The sequence below is a fragment of the Pinus tabuliformis genome, chromosome Q, assembly GCF_031772625.1.
Source record: "Pinus tabuliformis cultivar Carrire ecotype Pingquan chromosome Q, CPIR1, whole genome shotgun sequence".
In the NCBI taxonomy this organism is placed as follows: Eukaryota; Viridiplantae; Streptophyta; class Pinopsida; order Pinales; family Pinaceae; genus Pinus; species Pinus tabuliformis.
This window is the reverse complement of record NC_142296.1, coordinates 1080331967-1080359136: the sequence shown is the minus strand read 5'-3', so window position 1 is coordinate 1080359136 and position 27170 is coordinate 1080331967. Positions and strand designations below refer to the sequence as shown.

General features: G+C 35.9%; 1 pseudogene; it reads right to left on the bottom strand.

Annotated features, from left to right (window-relative positions):
* Nucleotides 1-22757: 22757 nt before the first annotated feature.
* Nucleotides 22758-24961, bottom strand: LOC149223278 (putative disease resistance protein At5g47280; annotated as a pseudogene).
* Nucleotides 24962-27170: the final 2209 nt, after the last annotated feature.

Here is a 27170-nt window from a genome sequence, read left to right as displayed (position 1 = left end):
GGATTTAAGCCACTTTTTCAGGCCCATAGCCCAAGCCATTTCCTAGAATGGAGTGATAGATTGAAATCGGTAAAATTTCAAGGAAACAATGGTGAAAAATAAATAATCTAAACAAGTCCATAACCAGACCCCTACTAGCCATGATGGGCATTTTGTCAAATAAGTCATCAACATGTAACCTATAGGTGTAAAGAATAGAATTAAGTGTGGGGATCTCATACTATCTCAGAATTTATATGAACCATTCTTCCTTCATGTCATTTGTTGCAATATCATCTATTAGGCCATAGATGCACTATCCATTCATTTACAAGTAAAAACATGCTGAGAGCGATACATAGTTGTTGTAAAAAAATATACTTATAACCAGCATAATAGGAGCATAATTACCGTGAACATATCGACCATTAAAATCCACATATACATCAATACATTTGCACGCAGAAATCATGGGAATCAATTTCTCATTAATGAATGCAATAAACCAATTGGAGATGGGACTACCATGTTCCACCCGACCATAAATATCTCTTCGGCCATTCACCCCCATGCCATATTCCAAGCATGAATGTGGGACTCAACCAAAAGAACCAACAAGGGCATATCAAGGCTAAACCACCTCACCTTCATCAATAGAAACTATGCTTTACCTTAATCCATCCCAGATCACTAGGCCAACACAATGACCACATCATAGTAGGCTTTACTATGATCTCCACCCAATCACTACGCCAAGCAAGCGCGTGTCCCACCATATTTCTCCTCCTACACCGTGAGGAATTTTCATGTCTCCTAGTATCTCAACCTTTACCACAACCCAAACCTGGATCAATGAGCCCTAAACCAAGACCCACTTTCCAGGCTTTACCACATATCCTAACCCAGGATTACTAAGCCCAATAGAGAGCAAACTGCCTCTAGGCTTTACCGTATGTCCGAACATTCACTGACAAGGATTCGTAGGCCATCTAAGGCAACAAAAAATCCTACATTACGCAACCCATAGTCTGGCTCATGGGTTACTAGGCCATGTGTTCTATAATTTTGGAGATCCACCTCACTCAGCTTTGAATGCATCCAACAGTCGAGCTCAACAAAAACATGAAAACCCCATTACATCATGGCTATCCAGAAATGAAAAGGCTAGGCTAAAAACAATGTCACACCTAGAAAAACCCATGCCATGATAAAAAAAACCACATGGAATACCATGCATGCCAAATCTAGCAAGGAAAATGCACATGCAAATCGATACCTACAATGAAGGATGTTGTAGCTATTTGATCCTGCCTTTCCCAACTTCATCTTTGCTTCCTCTTGCCTTCTTTTCCTTTCTTTCTCCAATGCCAAAATGCTCCAAGAAAAATCTAAGTTTCCAAGAGTATGAAAGAGAGAGAGAGAGAGAGTAATGAGAGAGCTCCAAAAATCAACTAACAAAAGGTTACCAACTGATCCTCAGAAGCCTTTTATGAATTAAGCCTCGATTTTCTTCATTTTCTATTATTTTCCTTCACTTTCCTCCCCACATAAAACATGTGACCTTTCACCTCCCTTTTCTCCTATTTTCCATTATTTTCATAAATAAATGTGCCAAAAATGCCATTTTTCCTTTCTAAAGCCTTATTCACTGCATTTTCCAATTTCCTTAGCTATAAACAACCAAATGAACACCCCCCTAGGATGTCCTTCCCAAGATTCAGATTGGAATAGGTGTCCCATTAACCATCGTTATTGCTTTTAACTTTTATTACATGGAATTTTCACCAGGGTTGCTATAGAGCACTCCCCCCTGGGGGACACCGTCCTCGGTGTTCAATCACACATGTACCTCAACGACTTGCTAAAAGAAGACATACTGCTCATGGAGCTTTACAGCACAGCCCTTTACAGTGTTTACAATGAAACACCTACTTAAAAGGAAAACATCATGCCAACATGATAACATACACATAGTGGAGCTTTATAACATAGTTCATTACGGTATTTACAATGATCATCCTGCTTAGTGTCAATCCATATAACATCGTAACATCATGATAACATAGCCACATGATAGCATAGTAACATGACAAAATAATCATAATGGCATAACACCCGTACCGCATAGTGGAGCTTTATAACATAGCTCATGGTTGTATTTACATCCATACAAATATGTACATATATCGACATCACCATGAATATATACCAAAACATATGTTAAAACATATATTAAACACCATATCTAAGCATAACATCATACAACATATATCAAACCACCATAAATCATATACCAAACCACCATAAAGCATATATCACACAATCATATCTAAGTTGCTTCGCCTCAACCAAAAAACAAGGAGGGATACATAGCCCGCATATGATTCGCCATCTCCCATGTAACTTCATCATGACCAAAGTGCCTCCATTTCACTTTAACTTTCTTGATTGCTCGGTTCTGAAGCATGAGTACCTTTCTCTGCAATATACACTCAGGCTCTAGTTAGAATTTTCCATCTCATTCCACCTGCATTATAGACTAGTCAATCAGATGATGAGCATCCTTAACATACTTCTGAAGCAATGATACATGGAAAACATGATGGACTTTCACTATTAGAGGCACTGCCAGCCGATAGGCTACTGGACCAATCCTCTCAATGATATTGAAGGGTTGAAAAAACCATGCTGCCAGCGTGGCACAGGATCTAATCCTCAAGGAGAAGTTCTTTTGTTTGATGCGCAAGTACACTTCTTCCCCAACCTGGAACTCCTTGAACAACCTGTCCTGATCTCCATAGCTTTTTAGCCTATGATGTGTTACCTTTATATCTTCCTTGATCACCTACATTTCATGATCCATGTCTGCCACATTTTTGGTCCAATCAATACCCTGTGAACCAGATCACTCCAACTGATAGGAGTGTTACAACTCTACCCATGCATTGTGTTAAACGGACTTATCCTCAATGACACTTGATAACCATTGCTGTATGTGAACTCTACCAAAGGGAGAGCCTCTTCCCACTTCCTCTGCTGATGCATCATGTACATCTTGAACATGTCCTCCACTATCCTGTTGACCCTCTTTGCCTGTCCATCTATATGCGGATGACAAACTATGCTAGAGGCAAATTTTGTGCTCAAACCTACAAACAACTCCTTCCAAAAATTGGAATTGAACTTTGCATCATTGTCTAACATAATCTTATTTGAAACACCATGCTGTGTAACTACATCTCTGATGAATACCTACCACATCACTAGCTAAAAATGTAGACATTACTATAATGAATTGTGCAATCTTTTTTAACCTGTCCATAATAACCATGATGGAATCATGCAACTTCATTGTCTTAAGCAACACGATGATGAAATCCATGGAAATTACCTCCCATTTCCAATCTGGAATCATGATCGGGTGTAGTAGTCCACCTGGATGTTTACACTTTGATTTCACTTATTGACAATCGAAACAACTCGCTACAAACTTTGCTACATCCCTCTTCAAATTAATCCAATAATAGAATATCTTCACTGTTCTTAGTGTCTTTTGATAACCTGGATGACCTAAATAAGGTTTCGCATGAAACTCCCTCAAGATCACCTTCTTGAACTCACTGTTGTTTGGTACATATATCCTATCTCGGAACCTAACCAATCCATTTGCTGTAAGACAATAATCCATACCCTGTGCACCTACATCTATGCCTGTACCTATACCTGTATCTGCAACTATACCCTGCTACAACCTATGCACAATCTCCATATACCTAACATCCTACTGACATACCTGGAAGATCCTATCTTGTAAGTGTGTCCCATAGGATCTCATAGCTGCGAGGTGACGTACCTGTACACGTTTATTGAGAGAATCTTCCACCACATTCTCTCCACCTTTGATATACCTGCTCTCATAATAAAACTCATTGATCATGGCCAATCATCTAGCCTACCTCACATTCAGATTCGGCTGGTGAAACAAATACCTCAACCAAATATGATCACTCATTAGTACAAACCTCTTTCCAAGAAGATAATGTCTCCACATATTCAATGCATGTACGATTGTTGCAAACTCACAATCATGTGTCAAGTAGCTCTGCTCAAGGTCATTTAGTTTTTGGGATTCATAACATAGCACATGTCAATCATGCATAAGGACTTGACCAAAGTCCTCTCTTGTAAGAATTTGTGCATACTACAAAACTATTTGTCCAGATCAACAATCTGTAGCACTTGTGCATCTATCAACAACTGCTTAAGCTACTCAAAGCTAGCCTCACACTCCTTTGTCCATTCGAACTTCTTACATTTCCCTTGCAATGGTGTGATGGGATAAACAATCTGCAAGAATTTCATGATGAACCTCCTGTAATATCCTTCCAGAGCCATGAAAAATCTTACCTCATCCACACTCTTTGGAGCTACCCACTCCATGATGGCCCTTATTTTCTCTGATCTACAGCTATTCCTTTCTTGGAGACAGCATGTCCCAAGTAGTGTACCTCATTCTGAAATAATCTACACTTGGTGAGTTTAGCATACAACTGACTCTCTCTCAAAAACATCAACACTGCTACTAAATGCGCGACATGCTCTTCCTCATTTGTAGAATATACCAGTATATTTTCAATGAACACAATAACAAACTTATCCAAAAATGGACACAACACTTTATTCATCAAGCACATGAATGTAGCTCGAGCATTAGTTAATCCAAATTGAACAACCACAAACTCATAATGTCCATACCTGGTCTTGAATGCAATCATGTAAATGTCCTCTTCTTTGATGTGTACTAATGTTATCTAGATCTCAAGTCAATCTTCAAGAATGTTGTTGATCCCTTCAGCTGAGCAAGCAGGTCATGAATCCGTGACAAAGGGTATTTGTTCTTGATAGTCACTTTTTTCAAGTGCATGTAGCTAATGCACAATATGAGAGTACCATCTATCTCCTTCACAAACAAGATTAGTGCACCCCAAGATGATACGCTTGACCTAATTTATCCCTTGTCCAACATTTCCTTCAACTGTAGCTTTAACTCAACCAGCTCATGTGTGCTCATCCTACAAGGTGCTTTTGATGTTGGAGCTGCCCCTAGCACTAACTCAATAGAAAAGTCTACCTCTCTGTGAGGTGGAAAATTTTTAATGTCTTCAAGAAATACATCCTTGAACTATTATAGAACTGATTATCTTTTAAGTACTTTTGCATCCTCAACTTCCTTACCTGTGTCGCTAGAAATGTGCACTGCCAATAACTTGCACCCTTTCTTGCAAATAACTTCACACACAGTTATCCAACATCATCAACAGAAATGTTAGGAGACAACTCAAGAACTCAAACAGTCTGTCCCTAGGTCCCAATGTTGATCTGGATCACTCAGATCATAGTCACTCACGTGCTATCAGAAAGGGAGTGACCAACAATCTAAAGTCGCTCTCACTGGCTTTCTTGCTATCGACCACAAACCAATTTTGTCAGTTTTGTGCGAGCGACCCTGGGATTTAAGCCACTTTTTCAAGCCCATAGCCCAAGCCACTACCCAGAATGGAATGATAGATTAAAATCAATAAAGTTACAAGGAAACAATGGTGAAAAATAGATAATCTAAACAATTCCATAACCAGACCCCTACTAGCGATGATAGGCATTTTGTCAAATAAGTCATCAACATGTAACCTATAGGTCTAAAGATCATAATTAAGTGTAGGGATCTTATACTTATCTGATAATTTATATTAACCATTGTTCCCTCATGTCTTTTGCTGCATTATCATCTATTAGGGCATAGATGCACTATCCATTCATTTACAAGTAAAAACATGCTAAGAGCCATACATAGTTGTTGTCAAAAAATATACTTATAACTAGCATAATAAGAACATAATTACCATGAGCATATTAGCCGTCAAAATACATATATACATCAATACATTTGCATGCAGAAATCACGGCAATCAATTTCTCATTAATGAATGCAATAAACCAACTGGATATGGTACTACCACATTCCACCCGACTATAAATATCTCTTCAGCCATTCACTCCTGTGCCATATTGCAATCATGAAGTTGCGACACAACCAAAAGAACCAACAAGGGCATATCAAGGCTAAACCACCTCACCCTCATCAATAGAAACTAGGCTTTACTATTATCCATCCCGGATCACAAGGCCAACACAATTACCACATCATAATAGGATTTACTGTGATCTCCACCCAATCACTAGGCCAAAAAAGCATGGGTGCCACTGTATTTCTCCTCCTACACCGTGAGTAATTTTCATGTCACCTTGTCTCTCAACCTTTACCACAATCCAAACTTGGATCAATGGGCCCTAAACCAAGACACACTTTACCAGCTTTACCGCATATTCCAATAGAGCATTACTAAGCCCAATAGGGAGTAAACCACCTCTAGGCTTTACCATATATCTGGACATTCACTGACAATGATTCCTAGGCCATCTAAGGAAACACAAAATCCTATATTATGCAACCCACAGTCCGACTCAAGGGTTACTAGGCCATGTGTTCTATCATTTTGGAGATCCACCTCACTTAGCTTCGAACCCATCCGACAATCGAGCTCAACCAAAACATCAGAACCCCATTACACTATGGCTATCTAGAAATGGCAAGGCTAGGCTAAAAGCAATGTCACACATAGAAAAACCCATGCCATGATAAAAAATAACCACATGCAATAACATGCATGCCAAATCTAGCAAGGAAAATACACATGAAAATCGATACCTGCAATGAAGTGTGTTGTAGATATCTGATCCTACCTTTCCCAACTTCACCTTTGCTTCCTCTTGCCTTCTTTTCCTTTCTTTCTCTAGTGCCAAAATGCTCCAAGAAAACTCTAAGTTTCCAAGAGTATGAAAGAGAGAGAGAGAGTAATAAGAGAGCTCCAAAAATCAACTGACAAAAGGTTGCCAGCTAATCCTCAGAAGCATTTTTATGAATGAGGCCTTTATTTTATTTATTTTCTATTATTTTCCTCCATTTTGCTCCTCACTTGAAACATGTGACCTTTCACATCCCTTTTCTCCTAATTTCCATTATTTTCATAAATAAATGTGCCAAAATGGCATTTTTCCTTTCCAAAGCCTTATTCATTTCCTTTGCCAATTTCCTTAGCTATAAACAACTAAATGCCCTAGGATGTCCTTCCCAAGATTCATCTTGGAATAAGTGTCCCATCAACCATCATTATTGTTTTTAACTTTTATTACATGGAATTTTCACCAGGGTTGTTATAGAGCACTCCCCCTTAGGGGACACCATCCTCGGTGTTCAATAACACATGTACCTCAAAAACTTGCTGAAATAAGACATATTGCTCATAGAGCTTTATAACACAGCTCTTTGCAGTATTTATAATGAAAGGCCTGCTTGAAAGAAAAACATCATGACAACATGATAACATACCACATAGTGGAGCCTTATAATAGAGTTCATTACATTATTTACAATGATCATCTTGCTTAGTGCCAATCCACATAACATCATAACATCATGCTAACATAACCACTTGATATCATAATAACATGACAACATAATCATAATGACATAACACCCATACCGCATAGTGGAGCTTTATAACATAGCTCATGGTTGTATTTACATCCATACACATATGTACATATATCAACATTACCATGAATCTATACCCAAACATATATTAAAACATATACTAAACACCATATCTAAGTATAACATCATACAACATATATCAAACCACCATAAATCATATACCAAACCACCATAAACCATATACCAAACCACCTTAAAGCATATATCACATGACCATATCTAAGTTGCTTTGCCTCAACCGACAAACAAGGAAGGATACATAGCCTCCATATGATCCGCCATCTCCCATGTAACTTCATCATGACCAAAGTGCTTTCATTGCACTTTAGCTTTCTCTATTGCTTAGTTCTGAAGCATGAGTACCTTTTTCTTCAATATACACTCAGGCTTTGGCTATAACTCTCCATCTTGTTCCACCTACATTACAGACTAGTCAATTAGATGATCAGCATCCTTAATATACTTCTGAAGAAAAGATACATGGAAAACATCATGGATTTTCACTATTAGAGGCAGTGCAAGATGATAGGCTAATGGCCCAATACTCTCAATGGTACTGAAGGGTTGACAAAGCCATGTTTCCAGCTTGGCGCAAGTTCCAATCCACAAGAAGCTCAGGCTAATGGCCCAATACTCTCAATGGTACTGAATGGTTGACAAAGCCATGTTTCCAGCTTGGTGCAAGATCCAATCTACAAGAAGCTCTTCTTTCGTTTGATGCACAAGTGCACCTGTTCCCCAACTTGGAACTCCTTGAACAACCTATTCCAATATGCATATATTTTCAGCCTATGATGTGTTACCTTTAGATTTTTCTTGATCACCTGCATTTCTTGTTCCATGTCTGCCACATTTTTGGTCCAATCAATACCCCGTGAACCAAATCACTCAAACTGATAGGACTTTTACAACTCCATCCATCCAATGCCTCAAACGGACTTATCCTCAATGACTCCTGATAACTGTTGTTGTATGTGAACTCTACCAAAGGGAGAGACTCTTCCCACTTCATTTGCTCATGCATCATGTACATCCTCAACATGTCCTCCACTTTCCTGTTGACCCTCCTTGTATGTCTATCTGTATGCGGATGATAAACTATGCTAGAGCAAAATTTTGCGCCCAAACCTGCAAATAAATCCTTCCAAAACTTGGAATTGAACTTTGCATCACCTTCTAACACAATCTTCTTTGAAACACTGTGCAGTGCAACTACATCTCTGATGAATACCTGTGCCACACTGTTAGCTAAGAATGTAGACATTACTAGAATGAAGTTTACAACCTTTGTTAACCTATCCACAATGACCATGATGGAATCATGCAACTTCACTGTCTTAGGTAGCCCTCTGATGAAATCCATGGAAATGACCTTGCATTTCTAGTCTGGAATCACAATCGGCTGTAGCAGTCCACTTGGATGTTTACACTTTGCTTTCACTCATTGACAATCAGAACACCTCGCCACAAAATCTAGTACATCCCTCTTCAAATTAATCCAATAGTAGAATATCTTCACCATTGTCAATGTCTTTTCATAACCTGGGTGACCTGAATAAGGTTTCGCATGAAACTCCCTCAACGTCACCTTATTGAACTCACTATTGTCTGGTACGTATATCCTACCTTGGAACCTAACCAATCCATCTGTTGTAAGACAATAATCCATAACCTATGCACCTACACCTATGGTTGTACCTTTACCTGTATCTTCAATTGTACCCTACTGCAACCTATGCATAATCTCCATATACCTAGCATCCTAATGACCTGCCTACAAGATCCTATCTTGTAAGTATGTCCCATAGGATCTCATAGCTGCCAGGTGATGTACCTGTACCCGTCTAGTGAGAGAATCTGCCACCATGTTCTCTTTACCTTTGATATACCTAATCTCAAAGTCAAACTCGTTGATCATGGCCAATCATTTAGCCTGCCTGATGTTCAGATTTGGCTGATGAAATAAATACCTCAACCCAATATGATCACTCATCAATACAAACCTCTTTCCAAGAAGATAGTGTCTCCACATATTCAATGCATGTATGGTCATTGCTAACTCAAGATCATGTGTCGGGTAGTTATGCTCATACTCGTTTAGTTTTTGGGATTCATAACATAGCACATGTCCATCCTGCATAACGACTCGACCAAAGTCCTCTCTTGCAAGCATTTGTGCATACTACAAACTATTTGTCTAGATCAACAATCTGTAGCACTTGTGCATCTATCAGCAACTTCTTAAGCTGCTCAAGGCTAGCCTCACACTCCTTTGTCCATTTGATATTTTGACATTTCCTTTGCAATGATGTGATGGGATAAACAATCTGCGAGAAGTTCATGATGAACCTGCTATAATATCCTTCTAGAGACATGAAAGATCTTACTTCATCCACACTCTTAGGAGCTACCCACTCCATAATGGCCCTTATTTTCTCTAGATCTACTTTTATACCTTCCTTGGATACAACATGTCCCAAGTAGTGTACCTTAGTCTGAAATAAATTACACTTACTGAGTTTAGAATACAACTGATTCTCTCTCAACAACATCAACACATCTGCTAAATGCTCGGCATGCTCTTCCTCATTTTTAGAATATATGAGTATATCATCAATGAACAAAATAACAAACTTATCCAAAAATGGACACAACACTTTATTCATCAAGCACATGAATGTAGCTCGAGAATTAGTTAATCTAAATGGAACAACAACAAACTCATAATGTCCATACCTAGTCTTGAATGTAGTCATGTAAATGTCCTCTTCTTTGATGTGTACCTAATGCTATCTGGATCTCTAGTCAATCTTCGAGAACATTGTTGCTCCGTTCAGCTGATCGAACATGTCATCAATCCTTGGCAAAGGGTATCTATTCTTGATAGTCACTTTGTTCAAGTGCATGTAGCTAATGCACAATATAAGAGTACCATCCTTCTTCTTCATAAACAAGACTAGTGCGCCCCAAGATGATACACTTGGCCTAATGTATCCCTTGTCCAACATTTCCCTCAATTGTAGTTTTAACTCCACCAACTCAGGTGTGCTCATCCTGCAAGGTTCTTTCTATGGTGGAGCTACGCCTCGCACAAAATCAATAGAAAAGTATACCTCTCAGTGAGGTGGAAAATTTGTAATGTCTTCAAGAAATACATCCTTGAACTATTGTAGAACTGATTATCTTCTGAACACATCTGCGTCCTCAACTTCCTTACCTTTGTCGCTAGAAATGTGCACTGCAAATAACTTGCACCCTTTCATGCGACTACACTTTGTTTGCATAGTTGTCACCATCCTAACTGATGTGGCTTTCTTCTGACCCTGCAAGACTCTTGGTTCCCCATTGTCATCAACAAACTCAATGGCTTTGTCGTAACAGTCTACCTTGATCATATGAAGATACAACCAGTCCATGCCCAACAACATATTGTATGAACCCAAAATTCATTTATTCAAATGTGCTATGATAGGCATACCATTCAAGTCAAATGCACAAGATCTTACCCAATGATGAACTTGTTTCTTCTTACCTATAGCCAACTGTACTAATCAAGACTCTACACTCAATTCCTTATTCAAACCACACTTATCCACCAAGTCAGGAATAACATAGCTACAATTAGATCTAGGGTCAATCAAAATAGAAATAAGTTGATCACAAAGATTACCATCCATCTCAATGATAGATTCATGGTGTTCCACCTACCTGATGTCCATTGCTGCATAGATGCGTGAAACACTTTGAACAACATCCCCAATAGTCTGTGCCTCCTGTGCACTATATATATGATGCCTACCACCTTGATTCTATGGAAAATCTCTCTTAAGGTGCTCCTTACTGCATTTCCATCACTCCAAATGACCAGTGCCCTCACCTCAATGTTTCTTTTGCAGATGTGACGCATATCCCTATCTAGTTGCATTAAATCTCTTTTGCGGTGCCACATTCCCTTTCTCATATGCATGCAAAGGCCTTGTCCTCTTAGGTTGCCATTTCCCCTTACCTTTGTCCCTTCCTTTCCATCCATGCTGAGATTCATTCTTACACTTTGATTGTTCATAGAAATGCTTCAGTTTCACAATAACTTCCTCATGTGACAAAGGCTCATCATACTTAATCCGATATCTAAATGCTAATGGAAAACTGCTAACAAATCTATGAACTTTACAATTCTTATCAGTAAGATATAGTGCATACCTCAATAGCTCCAGAAACTTGGTGGTGTACTCTTCATCTGTCATTGATTACATCTTTATTTCATCGTATTCTTTAGCCTTGCTCTCGTAGTACCTCTTACAAGTACTTCTTCCTAAAAAGCCTCTTGAACTTCCACCAACTCAAGTCATCAATCCTGATGTCTCAAACCCTCTTAACATGTTCCCACCAAATGTCTAATTTACCTTTCAATATGTAGATCGCTACTCTCACCTTCATGTTTTCTGTGTAATTATGCAAATCAAAGAGTTTATTCATCCCAAGTATCCAAGCCTCTGCATCTTCCATATACTTCATATCTCCATTAAAAGTAGGTGTTTTTTCTTTCTTGAATTCATCCGGTAAGTATCCCCTATCATTCCTCCTATAAGGATGATAGCGGTGAAGATCATTATGTCTATCAGAACAAGAACTAGAATAGTACTTGTACTCATCACCCCTAATATCTGGGGTGTCCAACAACTTTCCATCTCTCACTCTGTCATATCTATTTGACCTATGTCTATTAGGACACCTACTGCCACATGCCCCATTAGTTCAATCCTCATGTCCATGGATGATCTGAAGATGCCCTTGTCGCTACAATTCAGACAAACTTTGAAGAAGAATAACATTAGCCTCTGTGTGCTTCTCTTCTGAATGTATGATCTAGTCATTATCCACCTTACAACTCCTTATATCTTCTTTCAAACTTCTCAATGTAACTCTCAAATCGAAGAGTTCCAAACACCATACTACTCTTAATATTCATAGGGAGAGTGTTTGTATTCAACCATCTTGCTAGCCGTTTGATTTGTTTCGTGTAATGCATAATATGTCAGATAAATAAAATCATAGTAAATCAACATACCTTAACATAATTCAGGGAGAACACCTTGTCTTCAAGATCACTAAATCAACGTGATACATGTATAACATAAACATAACAACATATATAATTTCAAAAATAAATGTGTCAACATATAAACATGATTATAGTTAGGGTCCAGTCATTAACGCAAGGCTATATCAACAATGCATGCTATGACCTCATGCATGACAACAACCAGTACTAGATTGTACACATTGCCACATGAAACCATCAATATGCATAAAAAATGCCAAATGAACTACACATACACATATACATGTAGTCGAGAATAAGCGATCAATTCTTGTAATCAGCCTACAAGAGTGATACATGTAATCAAACCTACAAGAATATCACCTAACATACAAAGATATAAGTAGGAGACATAAAATCAACATGTAAGCGACATGTAATAATATGTAACAAGTCATATACTCATGATGATGCATTCCACAAAATATATCATCAAGTTCCTCATAACAACCTTACTATCCTCATGATCAACATCAAGAAAATGTAACAAGCACATCGAATGCAAGTGTAAGAGACACACATGCAACTAACATGCGTGCATGACCAACACACACCGTCCATCGAGTCTGAGAGTTGAATCATGCTCTAATACAACTTTGTAAAACCCTCCTCCAACATCCACCGAAGTTACCATGACAACTGGGTAAACATGAGACGAGAGGCTACTATGATCAAATTTGACCTTCTATATGACCTTAAGGAAGTGGAATCGACAAAGACATCACACACAGACATCCAACATCATCAACAAAACCCTCAAAAGATAAGTCAACCACTCATACAACCTTTCCCTTGCTACCATTGTTTTTCCGGATGTCTTAGGCCATAGCCGCTTTCATGCTATGGGTAAGGGAGTGACCAATAACCTAAAGTCACTCTCACAGGCTTGCCTGCTAGCGACCAAAGACAAAAATTGTTAGTTCTGTGCCAGTGACCCCAAGATTTAAGCCACTTTTTCAGGCCCAGAGCTCAAGCCACTTCCCAGAATGGTGTGATAGCTTGAAATCAGTAAAATTATAGGGAAACAATGATGCAAAAGAAATAAGTTGAACAAGTCCATAAACAGACCCCTACTAGCCATGACAGGAATTTTGTCAAACAAGTCATCAACATGTAACCTACAGGTGTAAAAAATAGAATTAAGTGTAGGAATGTCATACTTATCTCAAAATCACTATGAACCATTGTTCCCTCATGTCATTTGCTGCATTATCATCTATTAGGTCATAGATGCATTATCCATTCATTTACAATTAAAAACATGTTGAGAGGCATACGTAGTTGTTTTCATAAAATATACATATAACAAGCATAATAGGAACAAAATTACCATAAACATATCAACCATCAAAATCCACATATACATCAATACATTTTCACATGGAAATCATGGGAATGAATTTCTCATTAATGAATGCAATAAAACAACCAGAGGTGGGACTACCAAGTTTCACCTTATTATATCTCTGAGATAGTAGTTGGTCAAGCTACCAATGCCACAACATCTAAAATAATTAAGGAATTTAGACTTCTGTGATCCATAACATTGTCTGGATAATCTTCGGCAAAATCACATAATCAATCTTTTGTCGACGCGTTTCGAACCAACCAGTGTGGTTCATCGTCAGGACAAGTTGAAGAACTGATCTGGCTTAGCTTGATTAAATAGAGTGTGCAGAGACTCCAATGGCTATATTGCAACGGCTAATTTTGACCTGAGGATCAAAGTCAAACCCTTGATTTCTATTAATAGAAGCATATAATTAATTATTATTAGTTAATTGAGTAATAAATTTATTGTTTAAATATAATGGTCATTATATCATCATATTTATTAACTAACCTATATTTATTATTATCCCCAAATTATTTAAATATAATTAAATATTATTAAATTACTATTATTCTTAGAATTTAGTTACAAAAGGTAAGTGTGTATTAATTTAATAATAACTGTTTAAATCAAAGGGTCCAAAGGAAACTAGATATATTGGTCATTAATAAATTATTGTAGACTAAATATAAAGGTCATTAATAAATCAAATCTTCAAATAACCTAAATTTATTATTATTTAAATATAATAAATAGTATTAAATTACTATTATTCGTATAATATAGTTACAATAGGTAACTCGATTAAATCATTTTTATTAATTAATTATAATAAGATTATCCAGACATCTAAAATAATTGTTTTGGGGGTTTTTGGTTTTAATTTTGGAAGACCAATGAAAGAAGGCAAATGTAGGATTGAAGTAATTAATCCTTTGGGATATATTAATTGCTTCACCAGAGGGCTGCTATAAGACTTTACACAGTCATATAGATCAAAATAGTGGTGAGTAGAAGACAACAAAAAAATATGATTATCACACTTTCCAGACTGTAAAACAGAACAATCATAAGTTGGAAAACCTTCTGAATTACATTCAAAATATTCAAGGTAGTATACTTAAGCTTACACAAGATGCTAAAGATTTATGATTAGAGGGGATTTAGAGGCATAGTCAGTTGCATTAATCCATTCTATTAATAGATGATCAATTCAAGAGCTTATAGGAATCAATTGATACTCTAATTGTTCCTACCTAGATATCTCTGCAAGTCATAAGCACATGAAGAAAACACATAATGATTGAAAACTGGAAAAACTTACAGGAGAACACAAAAACTGTGCAAAACCAAATTTTGAATCCTCTGTTTAGTATTAAGGCCCCAGAAAGACTGAGTACAACAATTATCTACAAAAGCTCCCTTCAAAGGTAACTTCCAAGTTCAAAGTGGAACCAACAATCACAACTTTACAACAATGCTTATGAATCTTCAACTTGGAACCAATAACATCTCTAAAAGAGAGTTATTTATACAATAATAAAACTACAAATATCTAAAAATTGTTTAAACTTTATTCAAGGAATGGAGAAGATCTTCTTGGCAAGAAGATAGGGGAAGCTATTGAGTTGCTTCTTGTTGTCCCCTTTTATTCAAGTTGTGTTGGCTTTCTATTTGATATTTTGCCCCTTTAGCTGGTGTGTCCTCTACACTGGCAGATTTCTTCATTTTGATCTTTGACCTGTCTTCTTTAAACTCTGTTAATCTCTTTTGACTTGGCTGAATGACCTTTTGACTGCGCATTTTAGGTTTTACCGTTGTTTTCAATAGTAAATCTTCATATTGTCTTCAAACGGTTACATAGGCTTGCTATTTATAAACCTGAAACAACGTTCCACTTACCTGAAGAACACATAATTTATTTAAAAAAACATGGTGGTTGAGGGTCTTTAATGGCTCTACCAAGCTTGAAAGACTATTGGAGGAGTCTGGGGTGTATCAGAGGCTAAATGATGGCTTACAATGGCCGTAGAGGCTTATGGAGTCTGCACTATGTTAAAGCAGGCAAACAGAGCAAATGGTATTAAAATGTGTTTAATGGAAAAACCGGGCGAAGGTGAACGATGGTGGAAAGACTACGGAGGGATTAATCCTGGCAGGAATGGATTAATCATGATTAAAAACATGATTAGCAGTGAAATGGAGGCTTTTGGGTTATTTCTATGTTTAAATCAAAAATCAATTTTACATAGAAAAACTTCGCAAAAAACATAATGGTTGATTTGAAAAATATGAATTTTTGCAGATAATGATGTCGGGTGCATGTGGATATCACTTATCGTAATCGGAGTATGGCAGGGGAAGGCTTATTACAAAGGGATGCGATAGAGAGGCAGACGTGACATGGAAAATGAATTGTGTTATAATTTGGGTTGGGTCCATGCCCCATCGCATATCGGCTATCGCAAATGGTGGAGGGTTAGGCTATAACTAGGACTTGCAATAAGACAAATGTGAAAAGGCATTACATTACGATATATATTTGCGGCAGGTCCAGCTTACATATCGCAGTCAGAGATCGCAACTGGTGGAGGTGTATTGTCTCAGCCAGACTGCGATGAAAGGTGGACGCGATATGGGATTTAATTGTGATATATATGTGGTCGGGTCCGGGCCCACCGCAATCATAATGCGGGGGGTGCATTCATGTGAAAGACTTGGGATGCAGCATTATGCGATGCAATATTTGTTTATTACATAGTTTTATAAATAAAACTATGGTATATGCATTGTTTAAAAGGCTCATGGCTCCGCTGATTTGTGATGTTTGTATGAATACATAGTTTCTAACGAAACTAAAGGGTTTTTGGGATATTTAATAAAAGAACTATATAATACAGGAAAGGGAAAATATTAAGGATTTAATATCTTAAGTTAATGTTAATATGAAAATATGGGCGGAAAGGGAAAATGACTAAGTATAATGATTTTTAATGAATCATTTGACTTTTCATATAACATCAATACTTAGGCAAAAAATACTTTTATGGGTTTTTACTTTTCCTAGGTAAAAAGGATTTTTACCATAGAAAAAGGGATTTTTAGTGGAAAATGGATGATTATGGATATATGAAAGGAAAATTAGTAAATATATGAATAAATGGAGATAAATGGGACGTTAATTAATTGATCTGTAGACCTTCATTTGCCTTGTACTATTGCCTTATGAGCATAGAAACATGATTAAATATTCTAGTTAATTAGAACCAAAAAAAGCTACAACACACCCAACCATAGAATGGGTTATCCAAATATCTCTTAAGTCATTCACCCCCATGCCATATTCCAAGCATGAATGTGGGACTCAATAAAAGAACCAACCAGGGCATACCGAGGCTAAATAACCTCACCTTCATCAATAGAAACCAGGCTTTACCGTAATCCATCCTCGATCACTAGACCAACACAATGAACGCATCATAACAAACTTTACCATGATCTCCACCCGATCACTAGACCAAACAAGCATGGGTGTCACTAGATTTCTCCACCTACACCATGAGGAATTTTCCTATTTCCTAGTCTCTCAGGCTTTACCACAATCCAAACTCGGATCACTACGCTCTAAACCGAGACCCACTCTCTAGGATTTACCGCATATCCCAACCTGGGATTACTAGGCCCAACAAAGAGCAAACCACCTCTAGACTTTACATTATATCCCGCCATTCACTGGAAAGGATTCCTAGGCCATCCGAAGCAACAAAAAATCCGTCTTTACCGGAACCCATAGTCCGACTCAGGGGTTACTGGGTCATGTGTTCTATCATTTTAGAGATCCACCTCACTCAGCTTCGAATCCATCCGACAATCCAGCTCAGCCAAAACATGAGAACCCCATCACACCATGGCTATCCGGAAAAGGCAAGGCTAGGCTAAAAACATTGTCACGCCTAGAAAAACACATGCCATGACATAAAAGGACCACATTCAATACCGTGCATGCCAAATCTAGTAAGGAAAATACACATGTCAATAGATACTTGCAATGAAACATGTTGTAGCTACTTGATCCTTACTTTCCCTGCTTGATCTTTACTTCCTCTTTCCAACTTTTCCTTTCTTTCTCCAATGCCAAAATGCTCCAAAAAAACTCTAAGTGTCCAAGAGTATGAAAGAGAGAGAGAATAATGCGAGAGCTCCAAAACTCAACTGGAAAAAGGTTACCAATTGATCCTCAGAAGCCCTTTTATAAATGAGGACTCTATTTTCTTCATTTTTCTCCTCACATGCAACCAATGACATTTCACCTCCCTTTTCTCCTAATTTATGTTATTTTCATCAATAAATGTGCCAAAAATGACATTTTGCCTTTCGAAAGCCTTATTCATTGCCTTTGTCAATTTCCTTAGCCATAAACAACCAAATGAACACCCCCTAGGACATCCTACCGAACATTCAGCTTGGAATAAGTGTCCCATCAACCGTGGTTATTGTTTTTAACTTTTAATACATGGAATTTTCACGAGGGTTGTTGCAATTGATATATTATAATATTTTTATTTATATAAAATTATTAAAAGATAATTATTCTAGCACAATCACATTGCTAAATCTGGTTGATATATGTTGATGAACATCATCATTATAATTTGACTGTCATACACAAGCTGGAAAATGCAAGCAATCGACATATATCAGACACATTTACTAATGTGCTTGTGCTAATTATTATTCGACATTTGTGGGTTGGATTCAGTAACCATGGTTGAAGGTGGTTGACCATAATCAACCATTAATGTAACAATGTATTATTTTTACATACATCTAACAATGCTACATTAATGTTGACCATTGTTAGACTATTACATTAATGTTACATTAATATTAGCCACGGTTGACCATTGTCAACCGTGATTGACAATGGTTGATGTTACATTAATGTTAATGTTACAAACATTATTGCATCGGTTGATGGGGTTGACAATGTGAAGACCGTCGACCATAGTTGACAATTATTGACCATGATTTATAATGATTACCATGTTTGAAGAGAGATTAAGATGAAAGATTATGGTTGAACTTGGTTTACCATTGTTGACCATGATTGATCATTGTTACATGGTAACAATAATGTTACATCAACCATTGTTGACTATAGTTAACACTACATTAATGTTAATGCTAATACTACCAAAACCCTTGGAGTAGGTTGAAAAGATTGACCATAATTAAAGAATGTCAACTATTATTAAAAACAAACCATAATTAACTAAAAATCAAAATAAAAAATTATAATTAACTTATATAAAATATTTATTATTTCTAAAAATTTAACTTTTTACAAATTATTATTATAATTTAGTTTATTTTTTATTTAAATTAGGTTAAACCAAAATTTTAAACATCCTCTTTGAGGATCCCTTCCATAGTGCAATCTAAAAGCCAAGGTACTTACTCAACCTCTTGGATATAATTGTCAATTTTTTTTTTAAATTAAACTTTATGATTATTTTCCAACCTAAATCGAAGCATTTAGTAATTTCTTTCTCATATTCACAACATCATCAATTCATTATCCAAAATCCTGACTAAAAAGTCCATTAAAACATTTTTTTTGTAAGTTCAGTGCTGTGAAACAATTATTCAAAAGCTTCCTAAACAATTATTTCCTACTTTCTCATTATGCTCGCAGCAATCAAATTAATCGTATAGATTTTCAAGAAAAATCATAGCAAATCTTAGCATCTGCCCCATATTCTCTTTATGACGACTTAACACAGAGACTCGTGACACCGCAGTGAAAGGCTCAGTTTGGTGCAGCGATTTGTCTTTCTTGTTTATAAAATACTATAAAACCCCCGTACTGCCGCGGGAAATTTGATTTTGGTGGCAAACAATATGACACATTAAAGAATGATTAAATAAAGAGAGGTCATCCCTGCCACTGCTATACAATCGGCTCGTTACTGTCGGGAGTCACTACGGAAGTCGGCAAACTGACTATGCTATTTGTCAGCAAAGTCGGTGAAAGTGTGGAGGTTCCCGCGTAAAGTATTTAATTTTGTACAGAGAAGTCGGCAAACAGGTAAACAAACAGAGCAAATATCTATATCAACAAGTGGTAGTCCCTGCCGTAAGTGAATGGCCTCGGTGTAGATCAAAAGAACTCACCAGAGTTAGGAACAGTACACAGAGTTGAAAGGTTCTTCGTACAGAGTATTATGGGTTTTTTTATTTTTGGACCTTTGCCAATTTAATCCATTAATGCAACATTGATAGAAATGAGTGACAATATTTCTTGAATTGTAAAGCACCTCTAAACACACATCAAAAATAAAAATGATTGAGTTCAAAGTTTCTTTTGGATATTTAAATTTTTGTTTTTAATATGGTTAAAACCCATTTTAACCCTATTTTTATGAGTTTTTTTTTGGACCCTTGTCGATTTAATCCATTAACGCAACATTGATAGAAATGAGTGACAATATTTCTTGAATTGTAAAGCACCTCTAAACACACACCAAAAATAAAAATGATTGAGTTCAGAGTTTCTTTTGGATATTTAAATTTTTATTTTTAACATGGTTAAAACCAAATTTATCCCTATTTTTATGAGCATTTTTTTATTTTATTTTTGGACCCTTACCAATTAAATCCATTAACTCAACATTGATAGAAATGAGTGACAATATTTCTTGAATTGTAAAGCACCTCTAAACACACCAAAAATAAAAATGATTGATTCTTCGGCGAAAATCACATGGAATACCATTTGTCGACGCGTTTCGAACCAACTAGTGTGGTTCATCGTCACGACAAGTTGAAGAAACAGATCTAGCTCATCATGTTAAATAGTCTGAGTGGAGCCTCCAACAACTACCTTGCATAACGGCTAGTTTGACTCTAGGACCAGGGTCAAAATTATTATATTAGTTCAATTAGTATAAAATAAATAAATTATTATTGAGGGTATTCCGTTTAAGAAATAATTATTAAAAATTAAAAATTAATAATTTAAAAGGAAAATTAGTTAAAAATGACCTTATAATAAATGAATAAGTGAAATGCCTAAATAAAATATATATATAAAATAATTTTATTTAAAAGTATTATTAAAAATTGTATAATAATAATAATAATAATGTTATTTTTATTATTTTATATTCTAAGGTGCTTCATATAACTAATTTTTCCTTTCAAATTCTAATAAGCTTATATTTTTAACTAACTTCCTAACTAATATAACATCCTTTGATTTTCTTTATTATTTTCTATCTTATATGGTCCTTCATACAACTTAATTAACTTTTATTTATTAATTAACATACAATTTTTAATAATACTTTTAAATAAAATTATTTTATATATATATTTTATTTAGGCATTTAACTTATTCATTTATTATATGGTCATTTTTAACTAATTTTCCTTTTAAATTATTAATTTTTAATTTTTAATAATTATTTCTTAAACCGAATACCCTCAATAATAATTTATTTATTTTATACTAATTGAACTAATATAATAATTTTGACCCTGGTCCTAGAGTCAAACTAGCCGTTAGGCAAGGTAGCTGTTGGAGGCTCCGCTCAGACTATTTAACATGATGAGCTAGATCTGTTTCTTCAACTTGTCCTGACGATGAACCACACTAGTTGGTTCGAAACACGTCGACAAATGGTATTCCATGTGATTTTCACCGAAGAATTTTTCTCTAACTTGATATGGATCACAGAAGCTTGAACTCTATTATTGAAAAATGATTGAGTTCAAAGTTTCTTTTGGATATTTAAATTTTTGTTTTTAATATGTTCATTTATCCCTATTTTTATAAGTTTTGTTTTTTTTGGACCTTTGCCGATTTAATCCATTAACCCAACACTGTTAGAAATGAGTGACCACAATATTTCTTGAATTGTAAAGCACCTCTAAACACACACCAAAAATGAAAATAATTGATTTCAATTCAAAGTTTCCTTTGGATGTTTAATTTTTTGTTTTTAATATGGTTAATAAGAATGTTAGAGAAACATAAGTTAGGTTTAGGAGCAAAGAAAGCATCATAACCGAAATCATACTCTTCATTGATTTAAAAGGGTTAAATGGTTGAATTGAGAAGTTATCAAAGATGGGCCTTGTGGCCAACAAAGTCATAAGTCATTGTTGTGACACTGGACAACAAAGTCATACATCATTGTGGTGACACTACACAAGAATATCTACACGAAAGTAGGTTTTAACATTCCATAAACAATCTTTTTAGGTCATCCCATTTCTTACAACCGAACAATTTCAATATATATAACATGGTTAGAAAACACGCAGAATTTTTAATACATACAAGGAGATTCCACCATCGTGTGCTTTTGAATCTATGGACATTACACCATCAGGTAGTCCTGAATATATGGATTATGGGCAAGCATTCTCAACTGCACAACCTTTGCACCGTTCCTGACACATTTGAGGTTGCTTATCACCTTCAGATACTTTTGTTTCTTTACAGAACATTTGAGGTTGCTTGTCACCTTCAGATGCTTCTGTTTCTGTACAGACTATTCCATGTATAATAAACTTTACATCATTTTGTACAGAATATTCCATGTATAATAAACTTTACATCTTCACATGGATGACATATATTGAAGTAACAACTTACCCTTAAATACATGAACAATGTACTTTTAGAAAAGCATGATGAAATTATTCCCAAGCTTGGAAAACCAAGTTCAATCTTCAAGCCACTCCAAAATAAAGATCTCTTGAACCTCAACAATGGTGAGGTTATGAGGTTATGAAGGGTAGATGCTTTGATGTACAACCATGCTTCATGCTGCCTGTCGCTATCAGATATGACTACACGTTTTAAAGATCTTGGTATTACTATAGGGACTTCATTGAATACTGAACACTCCCTCATGTCCAACGATTCTAACTTTGATAGCTAATCAAATTCAGTGGGAAGGTCCTGCAAACTTTTGCAATGTGAAATATCTAAATATTCTAGTTGCCCTAGTTTGCAAATGGAAGATGGCAGCCTCGACAGGCTTGGACAGGCAGACAATCTCAGCACCCGAAGTGACTTTAACCATCCCATATCATCAGGTAAGTTTTGGATAAAATGACAATTAGTAACGGACAACCTCTGGAGGGAATTTAAATTGCATAGTTTGATTGGAAATTCCCCCAAATCACTGCAGTGATCGAAATCAATTTCCATAATGTTTGGAAAGTTAAAGGGATCAAGTTCCATATCCATTAGAGTGTTATTCCCAAGGCCCTCACATAAGCACATGAACAACTTTTCCAACTTCTCATAGGACCTACGGTTCTGATACAGAGGAGAAGTAATAATCACCTTATGAAGAAACAGAGACCTAATTTGAACAGGTGAAGAAAATCTTGGCAGCCCACTAATATTTGCATGCATGGAACTGTAATAGTATACTATAAGAACTTTCAGTTTTGGCGTCCTATGTAAAAATGTTGGAAGATAGTATTGATTTGCGGAAAAGAATAACGCCAAAGCTTCCACCTCAGGAAAATCAATTTGACACCAATCTTGTTCTTGCATTGCACCTACAAGGGTCCTAGAAAGATAAAACTCAATGTATGATGCTGATCAAAATGCTTATCAAACACCTTAGTAAACTTGGAAAATTAGTAAATTGAATTCATAATTATTCAATGTTTCATATGGAAAGGGAAAGAAAGCAGGTTTCATGAGCAGGCATACCTGTGTAAATTGAAACAAACTGAGCGCGAGATGCCTGATATTTGAGAGTAGTTAGCCATTCTGTGGGAATTTTATCCTCTTTGGAAGGCATGAAGAGCCTCTTAGGAGTGATAATGTTATCCTAGCTTACGAGGTACAAGGCTAAATCCTGCATTACATCATGTTGAGAAAAGCAGAGCTCAGCAGCACAGCTGAAATTGATGGCCCCACTCCTAACCCATTGAAACCTTGTGTTAACCAAACCAATCATGGTATCTCAAAAGCCCCCTTTTATCTCTAGTTTGATACTAACATATATATTTATCTTACTCTCCTCATTCTCTTTCTAAAAATAAATCTTGTACACAATTTAGATTATAAACTTAGATTATGTTTATAAGCCTCAAGTTTTCTGGGATGTTCATGATTTATCGAAGGATTCCAAATGCCAAAAGCAGAATAATTAAAGTTAAGAGGCATACATGAAGAGGCCGAAGCAATAATCAAAACAAATTCATACGCAGCAGTTGAAGTAAATAGGTTCCATAGTACATACCCTGGATAGCCCGTGAGATTCAAGAGATTTCGACTTGCAAGTTCTAGGAAGACGTCCAAAGCATCTGTCCATTCCATCTGGCGAACATATACCCAAATGTCTAATAATGTTTCCACGCTGAACTTTCTACCTTTGGGAAAAGCCCCCAAATCCAAAAAGCGTCATTTATGTTTACCATCAAGCACGTCTATACTCGTTTCCAAGCGTTTAAGAAGACTCTCCTTGTGATATTCTGATATAGATTCTGATTTTGAAAGTTTTGTCTAAGCATTGCTCCAAATTGGCCTAGGCTTACCGCGCAATGAGCTTCAAATGACCTTGAGGGCAAGTGGTAAGCCGTTACACTCTGCTGCAACCTATAACTATAATGTTAGTTAAACTGTGCTAGTTGTCTGCATAAATCATGACTCTAAAACACTTGCTGGAGCTACATTAAAGGCATTTATCTTTAGGTCGTAAATTTGGGTATTGATTGCAAAATTGGCATTTAGGTAAAAGATGAGTAAGATGGAGAAAATGTTAAGGCATATGAGTTAATGGAGAGTATGTATAATTCATACCTGACTAACCAGAACCTCATTTTCTGTTGTCGGAATCACTGTCTCATCAAAGGCCCAGAAGCAGAAAAGAGACAGGGCATTAACATCCTCCAACAGAAGCATCTTATATATATATATATATATATATATATATACACATACACACATATATATATATATATATATATATATATATATATATATATATATATATATATATATATATATATATATATATATATATATATATATATATATATACAGAGAGAGAGAGAGAGAGGGGCGGGGAGGGGGGGGGGATTTTTTTAACTTTTGCAGTATAAAAATGGTTTGCACCTAAAGAGATTTGATCCCTATTGGCGCTTGCTAGATATGTGCTTAAGAGTATCAATATTGATATACATTCTTAAGATACAAATAACTCTATAAAACACAACGTTAACTATGATTATTTTCCCTACATTTCCATTGAGTCTCTCAATGATGCATTATCCAATATTCCCTTAGCAAAACATGGGCGGGGTCCTTGGACTCGTTGTTATTAAATGTCATAGATAAATTATTTATATAAAAGGTGAAAGTGATGGCTTGCACTCTTCTTGAGGGGAGTCTTATCTTTGCATTTGGTGTGAGAAAATACTCATTATATTGGCAATTTGAGTTGTGCAATTCTACTGAATATTTATGATTTTTTGGGGAAATTGTTTAGCATAGCATTGCAAGTAGCATGAATGAGGTCATCATGGAAATGCATAACTTAAACAATATTTAAGATGTCCCCATCATCTATAGTAAACAACATACACAATATACTTCAGAAGAAACTAAAAATCAAACCCATGTAAATAATATTAAAGACACCTACAACAAAAGGGTTCACTGGTATCTAAATTACAATGCCCAATAACATGTGCACATATCATCCACTAGTGAGTCACCTCGTGAAGATTTTGAAGTGAAGAGACTTTGTCCTAGAGTTAGGGTGTTTGGCTTTCACATCAAAACAAGATTTTGAAATACACCAAATTCGATTGTAAATCACACTAACTAGACTATCATATAAGAAACTAACAAGATTCAAAGAGAAAAAGTAATGGATTATTCCTAAATGAGAAATTAAAAATAGAAGCCACACTAATTAGATTATATGATAAGAAACCAACCAAATTCAAAAGGAAAAAATGATGAATTAGCATTAATGCTAATCTAATTCTTAAATGAGAAATTACAAATAATGTTTATCAATTCCTGAAAATAGAAAAAGTAAAAAAAGACAACTTTGTACCTAACTTAGGGTGATTGGATTCACATAGAAATACCATTATGCAAAGCATCAAATTCACCCCTAAACCATTATGTATAAACTAAAAAAAAGATAAAACATAAAAACATTGAATGAGTATTAACACTAACCCAAATCCTAAACAATAAATTACAAATAAATTTTATGAATTCTAGATAAAAAAAAAACCTCATACATATCTAAAAGATGGTGTAGATTATCGTCAACTCTAATTCTGATGTATTCCAACAAATTCCAACACTTAATGTCATGCACATTTTTTTTATAACTAATTTATTTTTGTAAGATTAAAAATTATATTGATCCATCAAAACTGAATTAAATCACATCAGAGTACATCAATCTTCCTCTAATCAAACTACGTAACATTACATTTTTCCTTCCTAGACTTAGGCTTTAGGATTATACATTGACTGGAACTTCTTGCATTTCCTCTTTCGAACATTTATCAAACCTATTGGTTTGTATGAGATAACCACTTCCTTTCCTTGAGATGTTTCCATTGTTGAGTGCTCTAACATGTTTGTTAGCTTCTTGTCACTATCTAAATGGTTTGATTTGCGTGTACATCTTTTCCACTCTTTGCAAGTCACAAAATTATGGTTGAATTTTTTGTCATACTAATTGACAAGTGAGCTTCCTCCCTTGATGGATGAGATAGCATATCATGAGTTTGAGTTGGGTTTATAGCAACAGTGCTAGCATTAGGGGTCTTCAAATTCTGAGAATCACCCAATCTATGAGCCATGGTGGAATTGAAATGATTGGGTCCTCTTAGATCTTACCATCCACGATTTTTCCTCTTGGCTTCAGGGCACAGAGAGGTGGCGTCTGAATATGGGGAAAAAATTGTAGGTGTCTCTGTTGTTGGCAAGATCTACAACAAAAATCGATATTTTCATAATTCATCGATTAGGAATAAACCCTATTTCCCCATTTAATGATGATTTTATCCAACAATCCCTTATTGAGGTCCACTTCAACACAAATGTTGATAAATGTGTGAATTCCTTTCATAATCCTTTCCAA